Source organism: Myodes glareolus, chromosome X, assembly GCF_982192425.1.
Source record: "Myodes glareolus chromosome X, mMyoGla1.1, whole genome shotgun sequence".
Classification (NCBI taxonomy): domain Eukaryota; kingdom Metazoa; phylum Chordata; class Mammalia; order Rodentia; family Cricetidae; genus Myodes; species Myodes glareolus.
Genome location: NC_142053.1, coordinates 89,030,057 through 89,053,515, shown reverse-complemented (window position 1 = coordinate 89,053,515; position 23,459 = coordinate 89,030,057). Strand labels below are relative to the sequence as shown.

At 40.8% G+C, this 23,459-nt stretch overlaps 2 pseudogenes; both read left to right on the top strand.

Moving 5' to 3' along the window:
• Positions 1 to 8,817: 8,817 nt before the first annotated feature.
• Positions 8,818 to 9,824, top strand: LOC148117403 (Y-box-binding protein 1 pseudogene; annotated as a pseudogene).
• An 11,757-nt stretch (positions 9,825 to 21,581) lies between these two features.
• Positions 21,582 to 22,636, top strand: LOC146889125 (Y-box-binding protein 1 pseudogene; annotated as a pseudogene).
• Positions 22,637 to 23,459: the final 823 nt, after the last annotated feature.

Sequence of the window (23,459 nt, the reverse complement as noted above, 5' to 3'; positions counted from 1 at the left end):
CTCTCCCTCTGTGCTCAGACTGGGGAATGTTACTGAAATAAAGAAACACAACAGTGACCACAAAGGGGAACAAATCCCAGAGAGGACTCATGCTTCCTGAGCCTCCCCACCAGCTCTGTGCCAAGGGGACAATCATGGCAGATTGTGAATTCAAGTTCCCACCCACGGACTGAGGTATGGTTAACCATGTACATCAGAGTTAAAATGTGTGTTTAAGGGACTTCTATATTGGTCTGGTGTGTTTCTAGACTGGATTAGGTTCTGACACATCTTATTTTCCAAAGGACTGGTCTACATGAGAGAACACTGTTTGTGTGTGCCTTTGTGCAACACTGAGATTACAGGCTGTTTCTAATCAATGGGGGGTGTGTCTTGGATTTGAAACTTATCCAGGACTGTGTTCAATTCCTCTCGTTTGGGAGAGACTGGTCCCCAGCCATGTTGTGGTAGCCTGTGAGTCTCAGGTCATCTATACAATTCTGGATCAGTAAGGACCCCTGGATGGAAAGTTTCTGAGTAACAGAAAAGGGCACTGGCAACATTCACACCACGAGTAAATGCTGAGTACAACCCACAAGGTAAAATTTCCCTGTGGAAAAGCAAAGTATTTCATTAGTGGCCAGGATATTCACAAGGTTCAGATTCAATGACGGAGAAGTTGTGCCCTCAGGTGGTGTGAAGGAGCATGGCCATCATAGAGTACTGCGGTTCTTGGTCCCATGTGGGTAGACCTTTTTGAAAAGTATTAGGAAGTGTTGCATTGATGAAGGATGGTTTGCCCTGGGTCAAGTGTAGTGATATTTCGTTTACATTTTAATAAATAAAGCATGCCTGAAGTTCAGAGTGCAGAATTAAGCAACTAAGCTCAGGGAGTATTTGCACGCACCTTTAGTCCCAGGACTTGGGAGACAGACACCAGAGGATCTCTTAGGCCAAGGCCCCAATGGACTACAATAGATGGAATCTGTCAAAAAGAAAACAGTGCTCACAGTAAGGTGATCCCCGCCTTGGGATCCCATGCCTTTAATCCCAGCACTAGGGAGTGGAATGACTGGGTGGAGAGAGGAATATAAGGCAGAAAGAGACCGGAGCTAGGTCAGTCTGAGGTTTGGTGGACACAGTTATAGTCTGAGGTTGCAGTCTGAGGACAGGATTGCCTTTTTGGTCTGAGCATTGGTAGAGACGGGAACTCACTAGTAGCTGGCGACAGTGCTTCTCTGATCTTCAGCATTAAATCCTGTCATCTGACTGCAGATTGTATTCATTAAGACCAACTAGAATCCATGCTACAGTCCAGTATTAAGGTTTTAAAAGACTCCTGTGATGGTCATTGAGCTCATTGCCTCCTGCTTGTGGTTGGAGATGTGAACCCTCAGCCATTCTCAAGGCCATTCCTTTGCCCTGCCCTCAGGACCTCTGACTCTCTGGAACTTCAAGGCCAATGAAACTATCAAAGTTGTCTTGGTTGTGGTGTTTTGCTGCAGCATTAGGAAAGAAAGTAATGTAGATTCTGGTGCCAAGAAGTTGGCTGTTGCTGTATAAGCCCTGACCATATGTTTCCTCAGGAGAATGTGGACACATATAGGATTTTCTACAGGAAAAGCTGTTGAATGCCGTAGGTTGAGAATTATGGACCATCCTACCAGAAGTTGTAAGACAGTGGTGCTGAGGGCTGTGCCAATGTTGAAGACCCGGTTCAGGTGAGACAGTGGCCAGTCTTGGGATACATTAGCTACTTTCTCCCCTCCTCTTATGTTCACACCTGGAAGAAGTTAAAAGCAGTGAATGCATGTCCTTGGTGGAGAAGGTTTCACGACAGTCAAATACTGACTCTGTTGTGTTGTCTCTATTGTCTCCTTGGAGGTAAGCAATGAAAAGGAGCAAGAGGGACAAACCTCAATCCAGTATGTGCAGTCTGAGGAGAAAGGGACAAAGGGAATTAATGTTGGAGCCAAGGCTTGTGATGAAAGCCATAGTGTTATTCAAGAGCAGCCTGATCCATTGAAGAAGAAAGGGAAGCATGCATCCAGGGCAAGACCCCACACAGTCGGGATCCCAACCTGTAGAAGGTAAAGAGGCCTAAAACTCTTTGAACCAAAAAGCAACAAGCAATCAAAGATTCTTCAAATATACTCAAGTGGTTGAGGGTTCCCCAAATTTTATGGCTAAGCTGTGCAGTGTTGTCTGTGTGATGCTGGATTTGATTCATGAATCATACACTAGAAAAGGGGAAGTATTTTATAACTTGCATATTTATAGCAAGGCTCTGAAGCCAGGCTCATGTCAGGGAGTCCCTGCTGAGAGGCCTTGGGAAGACTCTGTGTGATGTACTGAAGTGAAGCCTGGAATGCACCCCAAGATCTTGAATATGACAGATACAGGACAAACCAACAATAAGTGAGAACAGACAGGTAATGTGGGATTCCCCTCCCTAAACTGTAAATACTACTGGTTAATGAATAAAGAAACTGACTTAGGTCTGCCCTGGGAATAGAGGTAGGCAGGGAAAGCTAGGCTGAATGCTGAAAGAAAACTTGCAGAGTCAGAGAGAAACCATGGATCTGCTGCCTGAGACAGACGCTGGAAAATTTAGCTGGTAAACAATAGCCATGTGGCGATATACAGAATAATAGAGATGAGTTAATTTAGGATATGAGTTTAGCCAGAAATATGCTTAAGCTATTCGCCAAACAGAATTGCAAACAGTACAGCTACTGTGTGATTATTTCGGTTTGGGGCAGCCAGAAGGATCAAGCAGACCCCTACAACAGATTGGGGCCAATGTGGCAAACTAAAATCCATGTCAAAACCTGAGAGAGTTTAATTCTAGATAGAAAAATACAATGCTTAACACAAATTTTGCTGTTTACTGGTGGCATGCAGCAGCTCCTTCAAGAGAGCTTTTCCTGACTCAGCTGTAGCAGGAAAAAAGTCATACCATTTTAAAATGGTGACTTTCTGGGCCATGATGACAGCACAAACTCTGACTCTTTCAATCAGGCTACAAAACATTTGAATTGGACTTGTGAGCAGCCTGCTGCAGCCTGCTTAATGGCAGCATGGACTGGCTGTGTGAGAATAGGGCAATGGACATGGTTCTCAGAGGCAGCAAACAGCTTTGCCATGCTGGACAGGGCAAAGCAATCAGGAAGTACCATATATACTGTAGCAATGCTGCAGCTCAAGTTTCAAGAAGCACTTAGCATTTAAAAAAAAATGCTCCTGGACAGTAGCGAATTACAGTATGCAATAAAGGCAAAGCCAGATGAGTCATAATGTTGGATAAATGTACGTAGGCTTTGATGAGAAAAGAAAAAAAGTATAGAGAGTCATAAAGTTAATGCTTTTTTAAAATTGATAAAGTCTTTAAAGAGACAGAGAACAGATAATCATACATTAAAAGGTTTAAAGAAAAATATGCCATGTAAAAATGGAAAATTCACAGGGAGCCTGGATTATGTATAATATTGTGTTATTTTTGAATATTTTGACTGTGAATAAGCTAAGTACAGAGACACATTTCATTGTATGGGCTGCTAAGTGAAACCAGCATGTACATTATATACTATCATTACTTCCAAATTTGGGTCTAAGGATATATTGCCTCTTGTTTCCACAGAGGATGAGAACCTGTGGATTGCTTCCAGACTGGTGAGGTTTGATAGACCCTGACCACCTGAGTGAATGCTATGAACACACCCGTGAGAAAATTACTTCGCCCAATAAACAGCATGAAGTAGTTTGGGGAAAAACCCATGCATACTGTTTGTAAATGTTTCTTTTACATTTAAATGGGGATATGCCCAAAACTCAAGTCCAAATGAGTTAAAGACCTCAATATAAATCTGACCACACTGAACCTGATAGAAGAAAAAGTGGGAAGTTGCCTGCAGTACATGGGCACAGGAGACCACTTCCTACGTATAACCGCAGTAGCACAGACAATAAGAGCAACAATGAATAAATGGGACCTCCTGAAAATGAGAAGCTTCTGTAAAGCAAAGGACTCAGTCATTAAGACAAAAAGGAAGCCTAATGAATGGGAGAAGATCTTCACCAACCCCACATCAGACAAAGATGTGATCTTCAAAATATATAAAGATCTCAGGAAACTAGACATTAAAATTCTAAATAACCCAATTAAAAATTGGGTACTGAACTGAATAGAGAATTCTCAACAGAAGAATGTCAAATGGCCACAAGAAACTTAAGGACATGTTCAACTTCCTTAGCTATCAGGAAAATTCAAATCAAAACAACTGTGAGATACCATCTTACACCTGTCAGAATGGCTAAAATCAAAAACACCAATGATAGCCTATGCTGGAGAGGATGGGGAGTAAGGGGAACACTCATCCATTGCTGGTGGAAATGCAAACTTGTTCAACCACTTTGGAAATCAATGTGGCTGTTTCTCAGAAAACTTGGAGTCAAACTACCTCAGGATCCAGCAATACTCAAGAACTGTCCACTCATACTACAAAAGCATTTGTTTGACTATGTTCATAGCAGCATTATTTGTAATAGCCAGAACTTGGAAAGAACCTAGATGCCCTTCAATGGAAGAATAGATAAAGAAAATGTGGCACCTTTACACATTAAAGTACAACTCAGCAATAAAAAACAATGACATCTTGAATTTTGCATGCAAATGGATGGAAATAGAAAACACTATCCTGACTGAGATAACGCAGATGCAAAAAGATGATTATGGTATGTACTCACTTATTGGTGGATTCTAGCCATAAACAAAGGACATTGAACCTATACTTTGTGATCCTAGAGATGCTAAGTAATAAGGTGAACCCAAAGAAAAATATATATAGATCCTCCTGGAAATTGGAAGCAGACATGGTCGTCAGGCAAAAGTTGGGAGCATGGGGCTGGGTGGGGGGAAGGGGAGAGAGGGAGAGAGAAGGAAGAATAGGAGGATTGTAGAGAGCTTGGGGGAGTTCTTATATTGTTCATGATTGTTTAAGTTAACTTGGATTTTTTGTTTATCTATATGTTGTTGAGTATTGTTCTTTTAAGTTCTGTAAGGAATTATGTTGAGATTATAATGGAGACGGCATTGAATCTGTAGTTTTTTTTATTTTTTATTTTTGCTAAGATGGCCATAAGCATGGAAGATTTTTCCACCTTCTGGAATCTTCTCCAGCATATTTCATCAATGATTTGAAGTTCTTGTCATACAGGTCTTTCACTTGCTTGGTTAGAGTTACCCCAAAATATTTAATGTTATTTCTGACTATTGCAAAGAGTCTTTTTTCACTGACTTCTTTCTCAGACCATTTATCTTTGTATATAGGAAGGCTACTGATTTTTTTTAGTTAATCAAGTATCCAACCACATCACTAAGGGTGTTAAGCAGCTGTAGGAGGTACCTTCTGGAATTTTGGGAAAAGATTGTATTGAATATTTTATCATCTGCAAATAGGCATGTGTTGAATTCTTCCTGTCTAGTTGTGTCTGTTTAGTTGTCTTATTGGTCTAGCTAGAACTTCAAACAGTATATTGAATAGATATAGACAGAGTACACAGATTTGTCTTGTTCCTGATTTTAGTGGAGTTGTTTTGAGTTTCTTTCCATTTAATTGGATATTGTCTATTGGCTGGCTGTATATTGTTTTTATCATAGTTAGGGATATCACTTATATCCCTGTTCTCTTCAAGACTTTTATCATGATGGTGTGTTTGTAGCACAAATAATAAAAACCCAGAGCAGATATTGGGGCTCAACCCGAACACCAGAAAAGCAAAGCAGCCAAGCCACTAATGAAGTCTTACCTCTACCATGGCTGGGTAACAGCAGCCTGAACAGACTAAGCCTTTATTTCCTCTCAGTTTATATTTCCTCTAGTGATGGGTCTAAAGACATGTGACTCCCTCATACTGGGATTTAGGTGTAGGCTGTCACCACCTAGATTGGTTTCTGCATTGACCTTTTGTAAACCAGGGTAGCCTTGAACTCACAGGGATTCTTCTGCCAATGTCTTCTTTTTGTAAGCACTTATTTTTGTACTATTTCTCTGCATCTATATTCATAAAGAAGATTGGTCTGTAATTCTCTTTTTGTTGAGCCTTTGTGTGGCTTGGGTATAACAGTGACAATGACCTCATAAAACAAATATGGAGATATCCCTTTTGTTTTTATTTTGAAATAATTTGAGGAGTATTGGATTTAGCTTTCTTTTAATAATCTCTAATTATTCTGCACTGAAACCATCTGGCCCTGGGCACTTTTTGGTAGATTTTTAAATGCTGCATCTATTCCTTGAGGTTTATAGGTCTGTTTAAATTCCTTATCAGAGGTTGATTTAAAATTGGTAAGAGGTTTACACAGAGAAAATTGTCTATTTCTTTCAGATTTTCCAGTTTTGTGTAGTACAATTTTTGAAGAATGACCTAAGTTTCCTCAGTTTCTGTCGTTATGACTCCATTCTCATTTTTTATGTTGTTAATGTGGATATTCTCTCTGTGTCTTTTAGTTAGTACAGATAAGGGTTTGTCTTTCTTGTTGATTTTCTCAAAGAACCAACTTTTGTTTAACTGATTCTTTGCATTGCTTCTTTGTTCCTATTCTGTTTATTTCAGCCCTGACTTTGATTATTTCCTCTGTCTGCTTCTCTTGGGTGTGGCTACTTCTTTTTGTTCTAGAACTTTCGTGTGTACTATGAAGTCACTGGTATGAGAATTTTCTCATTTCTTTATGCAGGCACTTAGTGTTATGAATGTTCCTCTTAGCACCATATTTATTGTGTCCCATGAATTTGGGTAAGTTGTACTTTCATTTACATTGAATTCTAGGAAGTCTTTCATTTCTTTCTTATTTCTTCATTGAATGGGTTGTATTTCAGTAGAGAGCTGTTCAGTTTCCCTGAGTTTGCAGGCTTTCTATTGTTTCTGTTGTTGTTGAAACCCAGCTTTAATCCATGGTGGTCTGATGGGTTACAGAGGTTATTTCAGATGTCTTGTATCTATTGAGACTCGCTTTGTGACCAAGTCTGTGATTGATTATGGAGAAGGCTCAATGAGGTGCTGAGAAGAAAGAATATACTTTTATGTTCATGTGAAATGTTCTGTAGATATCCAGTGGGTGAATTTGAGTCATAACATCTGTTAGTTCCATTATATCTCTCATTAGTTTCTGTCTGAATGACCTGTCCATTGGTGAGAGGAGACTGTTAAAGTTTCACACTACTGTGTGTGTGATTTAAGCTTTAGTGATGTTTCTTTTACAAATGTGGGTGCCCTTCATTTGGGGCATATGTGTTCAGAACTGAAATATCATCCGGGTTGATTTTTTTAAGGTATAAGAAATGTCCTTCTCCATCTCTTTTGATTAATATTTCTTTGACGTCTATTTTGTGAATATTAGAGTAGATACATCAATTGCATGTTAGCCCCATTTGATTGGAAAAGCTTTTCCCAACCCTTTATTCTGAGGCAATACCTACTTTTGATGTTGAGGTGGGTTTCTGGTATGCAGCAGAATGATGTGTCCTGGTATAGCATCCATTCTTTTTGCCAGTGTGTTTTATAGACAAATCGAGCACACTGATGTGGAGAATAAACTACTAACTGTTTATTCCTATTCTTGTGTTTTTGGTGGCGATAATGATGAAGTGAGTGTGTGTGTGTGTGTGTGTGTGTGTGTGTGCATGTGTGTATATAATCCTTCTACGGATCTTGCTGGTGTGATATTATCTATTACCTACATTTACATGGCTGTCATTAACTTCCTTGCATTGGATTTTTCCTTCTAGCACCATCTATATCACTGGATTTCTAGAAAAATTGTTGATTAAATTTGAACATAAGATATTTTATGTTTGTCATAAGATATTTTATTTTCTCTGTCTATGGTAATTGAAAGTCTACTGGGTATATTAGTCTACACTGGCAAATGTGTTCTCTTATTATGTGACAGAGATCTCTCCAGACCATTCTGGCCTTTAAAGTATCCATTGTGAAGTCAGTGTAATTCTTATATATCTGCCATTATAATTTACTTGGCCTTTTTCCCTTGAAGTTTTTAATGTTTTTTCTTCTTTCAACAACTTTAATCTTTTGTCTATTAGGTAGAGTGTGGGCATTTTTATTTGATCCCACATTTTGTTGTTTTGAATGCTACTTGTATTTTTATATTCAAATCCTACTTTAGGTCAGGGAAATTTTCTATGATTATATAAAATATGTTCTCTGAGTTTTGGGCCTGGGATCCTTCTCCTTCGATTCCTATCATTCTTAGGTTTTACCTTTTTGTGATGTGACAGATTTCCTGGATGTTTTGTTAGCAGTTGTTTAGATTTAATATTTTCTTTGAGTGATGAATTTATTTCCTCTTTCTTTTCTTTATTACTTAAGATTATCTGTTCCATCTCTTGTATTCTGTTGAAGATGCTTGCATCTGTATTTCCTATTTGTTTACACGGACTTTCCAGTCCAAAATTCCCTCGGTTTGTGTTTTCTTTATTGATTCTATTCTAATTTTCATGTCTTGAATAGGTTCTTTCACTTGTATTTTTTTCTTTCTTGAATTTCTTGGCCTTATTTAAGAGATTTACAGATATCCCCCAATTTTGTGGTTGTTTTCCTCGGTTTATTTAAGGCTGTCTTTCTTCTCTTCTTTAAGGCCTCTATCCTCATCACAAAGTTGGTTTTAAGATTATTTTCTTGAGGTCAATGGACACCAGGAGTAGAGAGCAGGCCCCCGAGAGCCCTGAGAGCACCACCGGGGCTGCTGACCTAGTCACCAGTACACCACTGCAGGAGACACAGCAGTCCCTGCTGACCGGAGTCACCACTACAGCAGCCATGAACAGTGAGGCCAAGACCCAGCAGCCAGCTCCTGCCCCTGGCACCATCCTCAGGGCTGCAGACACCAAGCCTGGCTCTGTGGGCAGCAGCCCAGGCAGTGACATCCCAGGCTATCTCACATCAGTACTGCCAGCTGGCAGGGAGAAGAAGCTATCTCAAGGAAGGTTTGCGGGACAGTAAAATGGTTCAACGTAAAGAAGGGTTATGGCTTCATCAACAGAAATGACGCCAAAGAAGACATATTCATACACCAGGCTGCCATAAAGAAAAATTACCCCAAGAAGTCCCTTCGCAGTGTAGGAGATGGAGAGTCTGTGGAGTTCAATATTGTTGAAGGAGAAAAGGGTGCAGAGGCCGCAAATGTTACAGGCCCTGGTGGAGTTCCAGTTAAAGGCAGTAAATATGCATCAGAGCACAACCAGTATAGATGTTATCCAGGTCGTAGGGGTCCTCCATGGAATTCCCAGCAAAATTACGGGAATAGGGAGAGTGGGGAAAAGAAGGAGCAATCAGAATTCGCTCATAAAGACCAAGCTCAACAAGACCAGCAAAGACAAGTGATGGACGATGCTGGCCACCAGGGTACAAATGAGCAAGGTGTACCACTGAGACTGGATATGTATCACAATTACAGACCACAGTTCCAAAGGGGCTCTCATCACCAAAGACAGCCCAGAGAGGACAGCCATGAACACTGTGAGGAAAATCACGGAGGTGAGACCCAAGGTCAGCAGCCACCTCGACGTCATAGTCACTGCAACTTCAATCATCGACGCAGAAACAAAGAGAACCTCAAGCCACAAGGTGGCAAATAGGTATCAAAATTATCTGATCCACCACATGAGACTTTGTCTGCAGCCAAGGCTGAGCAGGGGGAGACTGAGTATATTCCAGCTTACCATACTTATCATCACACGGCTTGGTCATTCAAGAAGAAATAGATATGTAATGCCACCTATAAGAAATAAACATTAAGTGCTTGCTTTTAGACAGCTGACCAGATACACTAGAAATATCAGCACTAACTAACTACCCAGCGTGGGTTTTTCATTGTTTTTACCTAACAAATGTGGGTTTTTTTAAAAGTTTAATTTTCCTCAATAAACCTTTAATTTTTTAAAACTATTTCAATATAACTGCAAGCACCTCTTAATAAAGGTCTTAATTACTAATTCAAAAAGATCAATTTCTTGTGCTTATGCTGTGTTGGAGTATTCGGGGCATATTATAGTGGAATGACTGGGTTCTGGTAGTGACATGGTGACCTGAGTTTCAGATGTAGGCTTGGCTTCTGGTGGGCTAGGAGGTTTCTAGCCAGTTTAGGGAGTTGAACTAATCTATAAATGTGATAGTTTGAATATAATTGGCCCTAATATTCTCATGGGGGAGTAGCATTAATAGGAGGTGTGGGTTTGTTGGAGTATCTATGGCATTTCTTGAGGAAGTAAAGTGTGTCACTGTTGGGTGGGCTTTGAGGTTTTCTATGATCAGGATACCACCTGCTTTCTCTGTTAACTTCCTGTTGCCTGCAAGATGTAGGAGTCTCAGCTACTCCTCCAGACCTATGTCTTCCGGAATCCCTATATGCTCGCCACCATGGTGATAATGGGTTGTATTTCTGAAATTATATGCTATACCCGTAAATTAAATGATTTTCTTTCTATGAGTTGCCATGTTCATAGTGTCTCCTCACAGCAATAAAAGTCCTAAGAATAAAGATGATACCTGATAATTACTTTTCTACCCCCATAATGTGTTTCTCCATCAGAAAAATGAGCCAGATCAAGACAAATTGAATAAGGAAAACTACAAGTTTATTTCTGCAAAGTAACTCCTGAGAGATCTCCACCCCAGAGATGGAGGATGAGGAAACTGTGCTGACAATGGGAAGAAGGAAAACTTTATAGTTTATGGATGAGGAATGATGGCATGTTTGCCACAAGCAGTGTATGTGCCCAAAAGCAGTCAAAAGCTGAATGCTGAGATGGGGATTTGGATTGCTGGTAAGAAATCTTGCCAAAGTCACGAGATACAGAAGTGGGCTTTTGGACACCTTTTCTGTGTTGCAGAATCACTGAGAGGACAGGCTTTGGAGAAAGAGACAGGAAACAAGCTTTCTGAATCATGTAAGAGTGAACATGAGGTCCCAGCTGAACACCAGGGATGGGGCTATTGCTGGGATATTGCTGACCATGTTTTCATTTAGATGAATTTGGATTATGTTACTTTCGGTTATGGAAGCATGGAATACTATGGCTGCTTGATGGGCCATACTAGCAGAAGAATGGAAGAAAGAGGTGCTAAGTGTTGTTTGAAATAAATCAATAGACGTCAGAGGAGAAAAATTTGAGTATATTGTTTCCGTTCATCCTTGCGAGATTTTGGTGAATGAAGTGGCTGTTTTTTGCCCTTGTCCAAACAGTGTGCCTGAGGCTCTTTTGAATTAATCCCATTAAGAAAAGATATCTCAAAACAGTCTGATATGCACTCGCAATGGAGTTATTACTGGTAACTCTAATGAAGATATATAAAGAGAAGGATTAAACTAAGCTAGGTAAATTACAAAATGTCAATGTTGAGGAGAAAAAGAGCACCAGGAAATGGAATACTGCTAAGTTCTGTGTTCAGGGATAAATGGCTGAAGAAATGAAATATAGAGAGTGGTAACCACAGGGCAAGATCCCACTCTGCTATGTTTCCAACTTGTGAAAAGCAATAAGAACAGTTTGAGCCTGGTATGGTGGAGCACATCTCTAATTCCACCTCAGTGAAGGCTGTTGGATCTGAGTTTCAGGCCTGCCTGGTCAACAAAGCAAGTTTCAGGATAGCTAATTTTAGGCAGCCAAAGACAGTAAGCTGATGAAGATGTTATTGAATGAAGGAACCATGTTCTATCCAAGTAAGCAGAAGAATTTAGCAGCTTCAGCAAGGTGGTACTGACTTTAGAATTAAGGCCACAGAAAATGGCTATAGAATTTGCTTCCATGCCTAGAGGAAGCTGCTGAGGCCATGCATGTGTCAGGGATGTGCCTGAGGGAGGCTTAGAGAGCCTATTGTGTAAAGCTGTGAAGCAGAAGCCTGGGTTGCCTTGGAGAACCCAAGGTGTTAGAGATGTCAGAGTCATGGAATACCTGCCTAGGAGAGCTGCTAACAGGGAGTGAACCCAGCCCAAGAGGAAGAAGCATATTCAAGCCAGCAAAGCTGAACGGAGTAGGAGATCTGAGGAGTGCTTTGACATCAGGCATGGAGATGCAGAGTTTGTAGTTTGCCCAGCTGGCTGTCTGTCTTTCAATAGTCTAGTATATCCTCACTATACTCCCTTCCCTACGTTTTGTAATTGTAATGTCTGTCATGTGCCATTGTTTGTTGGAAGGATGTGATCTGTTTATTTTGAATTTGTAAGGGATTACAATTAAGAGATTGCATGAATCTCAGAAGAAACTTTGCATTATAAAACATTGTTGAGACTGTGATAGACTCTGGAGATTTTTCAGTTTGGACTAAATGTATTTTATATTATGATAATTTGTTCAGCTTATGGAGACATCCAATGGAATTTGGTAGTTTACATGTAATTGGTCCTCATATTCTAACAGGGGGTAGCAGTATTAGGAGGTGTGGCTTTGATGGAGTATGCGTGGCATTGTTGAGGATACATGTCAATATGGTGGTGGGCTTAGAGGTTTCCTATGGTCAGGATATGGCCCATTGTCTCGGATGACTCCCTGATGTCTGCATTATGTATGATTCTCAGCTATCCCTGCGGCACCAACTCAGTTTGCACGCTGTCAGGCTGCTTGTCATGAAGAGAGTGGACTGAACCTCTGAAAGTGTAAGTGATCCTCTCCATTAGATCTTTTTCTTCATAGAAGTTGCTGTGGTCACGGTGTCTCTTCGGAGCAATATTAGCCCTCAGATTTTGGGGTTCAGAATTCTGGTCTTGTCTCTTGGTATCAGATTTTGGACCAGGCCTCTGAAGGAGAGGATGGCCTCCTCCAGAGGTGCAGACAGGGAAATGTTGATGAGGAGAGGAGGGACAATACGTGCTAGGCAGGGCCAGAGTGCACAATGTCAGGGGCAGTCTTACCTGGGTTTGAGGATGCAAGCATGGCCTCTCGTGAAAGAGGGGCTTCCAGCTGAGGTATGGGCCAGGATGTGTTCACTAGGTGAGGGGGAGCACTTATTTTGACAACTCATCAGTAGTGAAATGGGGTGGATTACCTGGTTTCCAAGAAGCTGGCCTGGTCTTCGATGGCCTAGAAGCCTTCCACCAGAGGAGTGGGCCTGGATATGGTGACAAGGAGAGTAAGGGCAATTGGAATAAGGTTCTCAAGAATGGGCATGGTGGGGGCAGTCTTACCTGGGATTCAGGATGCCAGCCTGGCCTCTGGTGGAACAGGAGGCCTCTCCCAGAGTTCTGGGGCAAGATATGGTGGCAAGTAGTGGATGAAAAGTTGGGGTTAATCCAGCGCCTTAGACCGCTCGGCCACGCTACCAAAAAGAGGAATACGATCCTTCATCTGGAAATAGAGGGAGATAAAGATGGGGTCCCACGTTGGAACACTGGACTTAACTCCCTAGGTCCAACCGAGAAGCAGAAGGAAGAAGAACGTGAGCAGGGAGGGCAAGATCAGAGGGAACCTTCATCCGGCGATGGATGGCGATGCAGATGGAGACCCACATTGGAGCACCGGACTGAGCCCCCCAAGGTCCAAAGGAGGAGCAGAAGGAGGAAAAACATGAAAAAGCAAATCAGAACGGCAAGGGGAGCGATCACCCACTGATACAAGGCGACTGATCTAATGAGAGTTCACCAAGGCCAGTTGACTGGGACTGAAGGAGCACTTGATCCAACCAGATTTTCTGGAGGAGGCTGGATTCTCTGAATGTGGCTGGCCCGAAGTCTTTCTAAAAAGCCATTGACAATGACTCTGGGACTTGTTTCCTCAGCATATTCTGGATTTTTGGGGATCCAGTCTGATTAGATACTCACCGTCCTGGTCCTGGAGGGAGCGGGGAGGAACTTGAACTCTTAGGTATGGAGAGGGAAGAGGAGAGGGAGTGGGGGGAGTGGTAGGGAGTTGGTAGGAGGGGCGAAAATGGAAACTTTTATATTTTAATAAACTTTGGAAAAAAAAAGAAAAGTTGGGGTTTTGTTGGGAAGACACCAGCAGATTTGGGGAAGTTATCAAACTAGGTTTTCTTTCATGAGACAGGGGGAGGCACAACTCATTAATCAGGGCATCTCTACTTCTCTATCCACCTTCTAGACAGTTGACTTTTGTCTTTAATAACAGCCTTACCCTTCCCAGGACTTTAAACAATGGTCAGGAATCTTCATTTGATCTTGAAAGTCATTTGGTCATTCCAGTTTCCTGTTCTCAGAGACATGGTGTGTGCTCTTGGTCAAATCAGAAAACAGGGCCTGAGGCAAGCAGTTCGGCAAGCCAAACAGTCACCTTTGTCAGGAGAAAAACTTTGTCCTGCAGCTGCCTAGATTGCACCTGGAGCTACTGCTCTTACAACTATCTGTCACAGGCATTCAGGCACAAGGTCTTCCTGTCTAAATGTGGCGACTTCAGTGAACATCTTTCCCCAGCTTCTCCAAATTCTCCAGAGCAGGGCAGATCAGGGTGAGAAATTTGCTTCTCACCTCCACCTCTCAACTCAGAATATTGTGCCTTGGTCTGAATTGGACGTGGTAAAAGCAAAACTCAGTACACAATGTCTAACAAGAGGGGTGCCTGAATGAAGAAGACTTGTTTGGGAAGGAGAGAAGCTGTCAACTGAATCTGTGGGAACTTTTAGTAACAGGAAATGTGACCAGTTAGTTCCTTTGAGTATGGTCCCATCCAGGGTTATTTGTATTATCTGCTCATGACTCAGTCACTGTCCCAGGGTCAGGGCTACTCCAGAGTTTGCTGTCAAGATCAGAGATGGATGCACTTGTAGTTCATAGTTGAGGGAAGCTACTCCTAATCCTCAAAGTGGAAAGCAGGGCCATAAGTCTGAGCTGTTCACTGCTAACAGTGAAGATAAAACATATTCATAGAAAGTGAACATATGAGGGAAATATGACTCAGAATGTAGAAAATATACATTACAATAAACAGATACATACAACTGCAGCCATCAGGATTCTGATGTCTAATTCATTTTTAAAGGAAAGGTCAATAAGAAGATAAAGAAAAGAGGCTACTCCCTAACTCTAACACCAAAGCCGGTAGAGAAGCCACTTCATATAGAAACACAACTCTCACATCCCAGGCGACAGGATCCAGTTTATTCTATACCCACATATGAATGACCATAGCAGTTGACCTCAAATTCAGATAACCTTAAATTCCATGTTACAAAGTGGCCACTAGTTCATTATGTTTTATAATGCCAGAACAAAGAATAATAGTCAAGAGCCAAACCATTTTGAAATACATTGTAAAAAATATGTCTGCAGATTGCAACAAAGAGGGGAATTCTGTGCTATGGGCCTGAAATTCCATGTAGTAACACTGGTAGAATCTAAATTTTTATCATCCATTGGTTTGTTAATACATTTCCAAGTCACCTGCCAGTCACAGGATGTGAGGTCAGGTACAGGGCTGGTCTGTGAATGTCTACCATGGGGGACTAAGATATCCCAAGATGAAGTATGCTCTGAGCTGCAGTGTCCCAAGCTCTCCACTATTACAGAAATTCTAACCAGTAGATAGGCTTGCAGAAGGTTGAGAGTAAGCTGCTGTCCTTCCAGGAAATTTTGTTGTCATTAGGGAACGGATCCTGAGAAACTCGACACTCCATTCTTGCTGCTAGGGAACACCGTAATATTTAGAAATAATTTTATATCTTTCTTTTTAAGACAGGGTCTCACTAAGTACCTTTGCAGCCTATCCTGAAACTCTCTCTGTCGATCAGGCTAGCCTCATACTCACAGAGATTCATCTGCCTCTGCCACCCAAGTGCGGGATTAAATGTCTGGTTCACCACTGACCGGCTACATCAGAACAATTAATTCTCCAGGTTGCAAAAAGACCCCAATCCAGTGCCTATGTGAATGGCTGACCTGAGAGCAACGTGGATTGACTGGTGGTGGACTGGACGCAAGTGTACTTAGGCAAACACTGAGGGATGCTGGGAAAGGAAGCCTCAGGTCTCCAAGATGACACACAAGTGAAGCTGTTGGTAACAAATCCTTTTGTCTCCAATGACAACCTCAGCTTGATGTTAGGGACCCACACAGTATTAACAAGGGAAATAACTTCCAAGGGTTTTAATCAGACTTGTACATGTGCACCATGAGAAGCCCACAGGCATGAATAAAGGCATACACACAGACACACAGACACACATGTTGACAAGTATTTAAATAGATAAGAAAATGTAGTATTTGGGGGAGGGGGCTAGGAGAAACTTTCTTGTATACAGCAGAAGGATGAATTCTGTTTTGTATCCATTACTAATTCTGTTTTCTATATACCAATAATAATCAGGTTCAGGACAATATTATGGGAAAGTCCCATTACAATAATCTCAAAATAATGAATAAAATAACATTAAATCAAATTAAACACCTAGGAATAAAATTGTGGATTGCTTGATTTTTCATTATTATATTTTTATTATTTAAAACAATTTTTAAATTTAAATATATTTGATCATGTTCTCCTCCCCCCAACTACTTCCAAAACCTCTCTCTCTGCCAGCCTACCCAACTTTTAGGTTTTTCTTCAGAAAAACCCAAATCAAAAAGTAACTACAACAACAAAACCTGCCAAACCAAGAAAACAACACCCCACAAGAAACAAAAACTAAAACAAAAGAAGTCACCAAACTGCAAACAAAATTTGAAAGAGCACACAAAAATCTGTGGAGTCCATTATATGGTGTCAACTACTCCGGAGCATGAAACCTGTCTTGGAGTGTCTTATATACCCAGTGTCACTGCAGTGTAGTGACCTGAGTTTCGTCTCAGAACAGGTGTGCCAGTGCGGCTGTTACTGTTTATCATATTGGCTCACATTACCTTCATTCATTCTTTCATTCATTCATTCATTTTTTAAAACAATATAACAAAATAAAGTATAATAAGACAAAACAAAAACTATCACATTAAAGTTGGACAAGACAAACCCACAGAAGTAAAAGTGCCTAAGAAAAGGCACAAGGATCAGAGACTCACGTGTTTGCTCACTTAGGAATCCAGTGAAAACAGTAAACGGGAAGCCACAATACATGCACAAAGTACCTGGTGCAGACCCGTGCGGTGTCTATGCATTCTGCTTCGGTCTCTGTGAGTTCAGATGAGCTCTGCTCACATTGATTTAAAGGGACTTCTTCTTTTAGTGTCCTCCTGTCATGCTGACTCTTGTATTCTTTCTGCCCCCCTCCCACTGGGTTACAGTGGGAGAGACGGTGAAAATTAAGGATCAACTGAGGGCTCTTTAGAAAGTTAAAACAGTAGAAACTTTCTCAAATATATACATATGTGATGGTGACTGAAATGAGATCCCCCAAAATGGGAGAGACAGAACCCCAGCTGCCCATCTCTTATCACCATAGGAAGCTTCCAGCATTGGGGTTAGGGTACAGCTAATAGAGTTGTTGGCCAAGTGGCACCATCGGAATTCCTAAAGAACTCAGGCTGTTGCCAAGAATATAGGTGCTCTCCACAAACTGACATCTTGGAGTGATCTTAACAGAGGCGAACACTTCCACAATCAAATCTTTAAAATTCTTACAGAGGAGCCTTAAGAGATAGGACAGACTGGGAGCTCCATCACTGTTGATGCTGAGAGAAAATGGTCCCAAGTTCAAGTGCAATTTTGAAACAAAGTTCAAATTACATGTTTCAAAACAAAAAATAAAAATCATGATTAGGAACCATAGCTGAGTGATCAAAATCTCACCTGTCATGTATAAGGTATCAGGTTCAATCCCTGTTCTCTGTCTCTGTCTCTCAGTCTCTCTCAGAAACACACACACAGGAACATAAGAAAGTAATTCAATGTGACGTTAGAAGGTGGGAAGATCTACCATGTTTATGGATTGGCAGAATTCATATGGTGAAAGGCCAATAATACAAAAAGCAGCACACATTAAATATAACATCCTTCAAAATCTTGATAACATTTGTAATCAGAGAAGGAGAATAGACAGCTCTAGAACTCATGTGTAAGAACTGAGACAAAAGTTAGAGCATTTCCTGAGTGGAATAATCCTGGGCATCACAACAAACTTCCGCACAATTACGACCCAGAGGATTAAAGACCAAACCAGGAGAACAGTGAGAGTAAACAGGACATGTAGATCCCGGAACAGGATAGAAGTCCAGAATTACAGCCATGTAGCTACAGCCACCTCATCTTGCCAGAGGAAGAAACGACAAATGAAGGAACAGAGTCCTCAAGGAATCTCACTGGCAAACTGGGGTTCTGCATGTGGGGGAATGAACGTAGGTTCCTGTTTCTCATGCTGCACAAAAGTCAGTGCAATGTCATCACAGACCTTAATGTAGGACCCAAACTCTGAACCCGCTAAAGGAAACATTTCAAGGTTTCGGCATCGACAAAAACTTCCTGAAAAGACTCCAACATTTCAGGAAATGAAAGCAAGTGTGGACAAATGGGACTCCGTGAAATGATACAGCTCCTGTTAAGAAAAGCGCTTTGTTTAATGGGGTGAAGCCATAGCCTATAAAAAGGGAAAAATCTTTGCCACCTGTGCATCTGAGAGGAGTTTAGTGTTTAGAATTAGTAAAGAACTGAATGACTTGGACATCCAGCCCAAATAAGGCAATCAATAAATGCGCAAATGAAATGAGCAAACAATTTTCCAGAAGTTAAGTATAAACAGCCAATAAGTTGATGAAAACATTGAACAAGTTTAGCCATCAGGGATACAAAGCTCAAACCACATTGCAATTCCATCTCACCCTGGTCAGAATAGCACACTCATTAAGAAAACAACAGCAAAGCTGGCAAAGATCCTGGGGAAAGAACACTTATGGGCTGCCAGGGTAGCCTTGAACTCACAGAGATTCTTCTGCCTCTGTCTTCCAAATCTTTGGATTAAAGGTGTGTGCCACAAAGGTCAGACCTCTTAATGGCTTAGTTTTGCCTTTCTGAACTTGAGGCAAGTTTTGTGTATTAAAACATAAATAAAATATTGCTATAGGTGTTGGTTTCTTTCAAATGCTCTCTTCAGCATCTAATGAGATGTTTGTATGTTTCTTATTCCTTTCAGTTTGTTTCTATGTTGGATTACATTATCAGATTTTCATATGTTCAACCATCTCTGTATCTATGGGATGAAGCCCACTTGATCATAGCGGATGATTTTTTTTTGATATTTTATAGATTCTCTTTGCAATCACTTTTTGAGTATTTCTGCATCAATATTCATAAATGAGATTGGTCTGTAATTCTCCTTATGACTCCATTTTCATTTTTGATGTTGTTAATGTGGATATTCTTTCTGTGTTTTTTGGTTAGTATGGATAAGGTTTTGTCTCTCTTGTTGATTTTCTCAAAGAACCAACTTTTGTTTAATTGATTCTTTGCATTACCTTCTTTGTTTCTGTTCTGTTTATTTCAGCCCTGAGTTTGATTATTTCCTCTATCTACTCCTCTTGGGTGTGGTTGCTTTTTTTGTTCTAGAACTTTCATGTGTACTATGAGGTCACTTGTATGAGAATTCTCTCTTTTCTTTATGCAGGCACTTAGTGCTATGAACGTTCCTCTTAGCACCACATTCATTGTGTCCCATGAATTTGGGTAAGTTGTACATTCATTAGCACTGAATTTCAGGAAGTCTTTCATTTCTCTCTTACTTCTTCACTGACTGGGTGGTGATTAAGTAGAGAGCTGTTCAGTTTCCCTGAGTTCGCTGGCTTTCTACTGCTTCTGTTGTTGTTGAAACCCAGCATTAATTGATGGTGGTCTGATGTGTTACAAAGGTAATTTCAGATCTCTTGTATCTGTTGAGACTCTCTTTGTGACCAAGTCTGTGATCGGTTTTGGAGAAGGTTCAATGAGGTGTGAGAAGGAATATACTTTTATGTTCAGGTGAAATGTGCTATAGATATCCAGCAGGTCCATTTTAGTCATAACATCTGTTAGTTCCAATATATCTTGCCTTAGTTTCTGTCTGGATGACCTTACCATTGATGAGAGGAGAGTGTTGAAGTTTCACATTATTGTATGTGTGATTTAAGCTTTAGTAATTTTTTTTTACAAATGTGGGTGCCCTTTTTGGGGGACATTTGTGTTCAGAACCGAAATATCATCCGGGTTGATTTTTCCTTTAAGGTATATGAAATGTCCTTCTCCATCTCTTTTGATTAATATTTCTTTGATGTCTATTTTGTGAGATATTAGAATATGTACACCCACTGGCATGTTAGGCCCATTTGATTGGAAAAGCATTTCCCAACCCTTTATTCTGAGGCAATACCTACTTTTGATGTTGAGGTGGGTTTCTGGTATGCAGCAGAATGACGAGTCCTGGTATCGCATCCATTCCTTTAGGCAGTGTCTTTTTATTGACGAATTGAGCACACTGATGTGGGCAGATATTAATGACCACTGACTGTTTATTCCTAATCTTGTGTTGGTGTTGGTGACAATGATGAAGTGAGTGTGTGTGTGTGTGTGTGTGTGTGTTCATGTGTGTATATACTCCTTCTATGTATCTTGCCGGTGTGAGACTATCTATAACCTATATTTAGATGGGTGTCATTAACTTCCTTTCATTGGATTTTTCCTTCTAGTACCATCTAAAGCACTGGGTTTCTAGAAAACTTTTTGTTTAAATTTGACTTTGTCATGAAATATTTTATTTTCTCTGTCTATGATAATTGAAAGATTTACTGGGTATATTTGTCTGTACTGGCGTCTGCAGTCCTTTATTATCTGAAAGAAATCTGTCCAGACCATTCTGGCCTTTAAAGTGTCCATTGAGAAGAAGGTTTAATTCTTATATATCTACCTTTATAATTTACTTAGCCTTTTTCCCTTGAAGCATTTAATGTTTTTTCTTCTTTCAACAACTTTAGAATTTTGCTTATTAGGTAGCGTGGGGACATTTCTATTTAATCCCACATTTTGTTGTTTTGAAAGCTACTTGAATATTATATTCAAATCCTACTTTAGGTCAGGGAAATTGTCTATGATTATGCAAAATATTTTCTCTGAGTTTTGGGGCTGGGATGCTTCTCCTTCGATTCCTATCATTCTTAGGTTTTGCCTTTTTGTGAAGCGACAGATTTCCTGGATATTTTGTGAGGAGTTGATTAGATTTCACATTTTCTCAGACTGATGACACCATTTCCTCTTTCTTTACTACCTAAGATTATCTCTTCCATCTCTTGTATTCTGTTGGGGATGCTTGCATCTGTATTTCCTATTTGTTTACACAGACTTTCCAATTCCAGAATTCCCTCAGTTTGTGTTTCCTTTATTGCTTCTATTCCAATTTTCATATCTTGAGTAGGATCCTTCAACTGTTTGGGTTTTTTTTCTTCTAGAATTTCTTGGCCTTATTTAAGGGATTTGCTGATACCCTTCAATCATGTGGTTGTGTTTTCCTCGGTTTATTTAAGGCTGTCTTTATTCTCTGTTTAAGGGCCTCTATCCTCATCACTAAGTTTTTTTTTAAGATTATTTTCTTGAGGTCAATGGACATAGGGAGTGGAGAGCAGGCCCCTGGGAGCCCTGAGAGCACCACTGGGGCTGCTGACCTAGTCACCAGTACACCACTGGAGGAGACACAGCAGTCCCTGCTGACCGGAGTCACCACTACAGCAGCCATGAACAGTGAGGCCAAGACCCAGCAGCCAGCTCCTGCCCCTGGCACCATCCTCAGGGCTGCAGACACCAAGCCTGGTTCTGTGGCCAGCACCTCGGGCAGAGACGTCCCAGGCAGTCTCACATCTGCAGTGCCAGCCAGCGGGGAGAAGAAGCTCATTGCAAGGAAGGTTTTGGGGACAGTAAAATGGTTCAACGTAAAGAAGGGTTACGGTTTCATCAACAGAAATGACACCAAAGAAGACATATTCATACACCAGACTGCCATAAAGAAAAATAACCCCAAGAATTCCCTTCGCAGTGTAGGAGACGGAGAGTCTGTGGAGTTTGATATTGTTGAAGGAGAAAAGGGTGCAGAGGCCGCAAATGTTACAAGCCCTGGTGGAGTTCAAGTTGAAGGCAGTAAATATGCATCAGAGTACAACCAGTACAGATGCTATCCGAGTCATAGGGGTTCTCCATGTAATTCCCAGCAAAATTACGGGAATAGGGAGAGTTGGGGAAAGAAGGAGCAATCAGAATTCCTCATGAAGGCCAAGCTCAACAAGACCAGCAAAGACAAGTGATGGACGATGCTGGCCTCCAGGGTACAAATAGGCAAGGTGTACCAGTGAGACTGGATATGTATCACAATTGTAGACCACACTTACGCAGGTGCCCTCCTTGCCAAAGACAGCCCACAGAAGACAGCAATGAACACTGTGAGGAAAATCACGGAGAGAAGACCCAAGGTCAGCATTCACCTCGACGTCATAATCACTGCAACTTCAATCACCAACGCAGAAACACAGGGAACCTCAAGCCACAAGGTGACAAATAGGTATCAAAATTATCTAATCCACCAGATGAGACTTTGTCTGCAGCCAAGGCTGAGCAGGGGGAGACTGAGTAAATTCCAGCTTACCATACTTACCATCGCATGGCTTGGTCATCTAAGAAGAAATGGATATGTAATGCCACCTATAATAAATAAACATTAAGTGCTTGCTTTTAGACAGTTGACCAGATATACTAGAAATATCAGCACTAACTATACTGCATTGGGTTTTCATTGTTTTTACCTAACAAATGTGTTGTTGTTTTTTTAAAGTTTAGTTTTTCTCTATGAACCTCTAGTGCTCTTTAAATTATTTCAACAAACTGCAAGCACCTCTTAATAAACGTCTTAAATACTAATTCAAAAAAAATCATTTTCTTGTGCTTATGCTGTGTTGGAGTATTCAGGGCATATTATAGTGGAATGGCTGGGTTCTGGTAGTGACATGGTGACCTGAGTTTCAGATGTAGGCTTGGCTTCTGGTGGGCTAGGAGGTTTCAAGCCATTTTAGGGAGTTGAACTAATCTATAAAAGTGATAGTTTGAATATAATTGGCCCTAATATTCTCATGGGGAGTAGCATTAATAGGAGGTGTGGGTTTGTTGGAGTATCTATGGCATTTCTTGAGGAAGTAAAGAGTGTCACTGTTGGGTGGGCTTTGAGGTTTTCTATGATCAGGATACTACCTGCTTTCTCTGTTAACTTCCTGTTGCCAACAAGATGTAGGAGTCTCAGCTACTCCTCCAGAACTATGTCTTCCGGAATCCCTATATGCTCACCACCATGGTGATAATGGGTTGTATTTCTGAAATTATATGCTATACCCGTAAATTAAATGATTTCTTTCTATGAGTTGCCATGTTCATAGTGTCTCCTCACAGCAATAAAAGTCCTAAGAATAAAGATGGTACCCGATAATTCCTTTTCTACCCCTGCAATATGTTTCTCCATCAGTAAAATGAGCCAGATCAAGACGAATTGAATAAATTAAACATTAGATGTATTTGAACAAAGTAACTCCT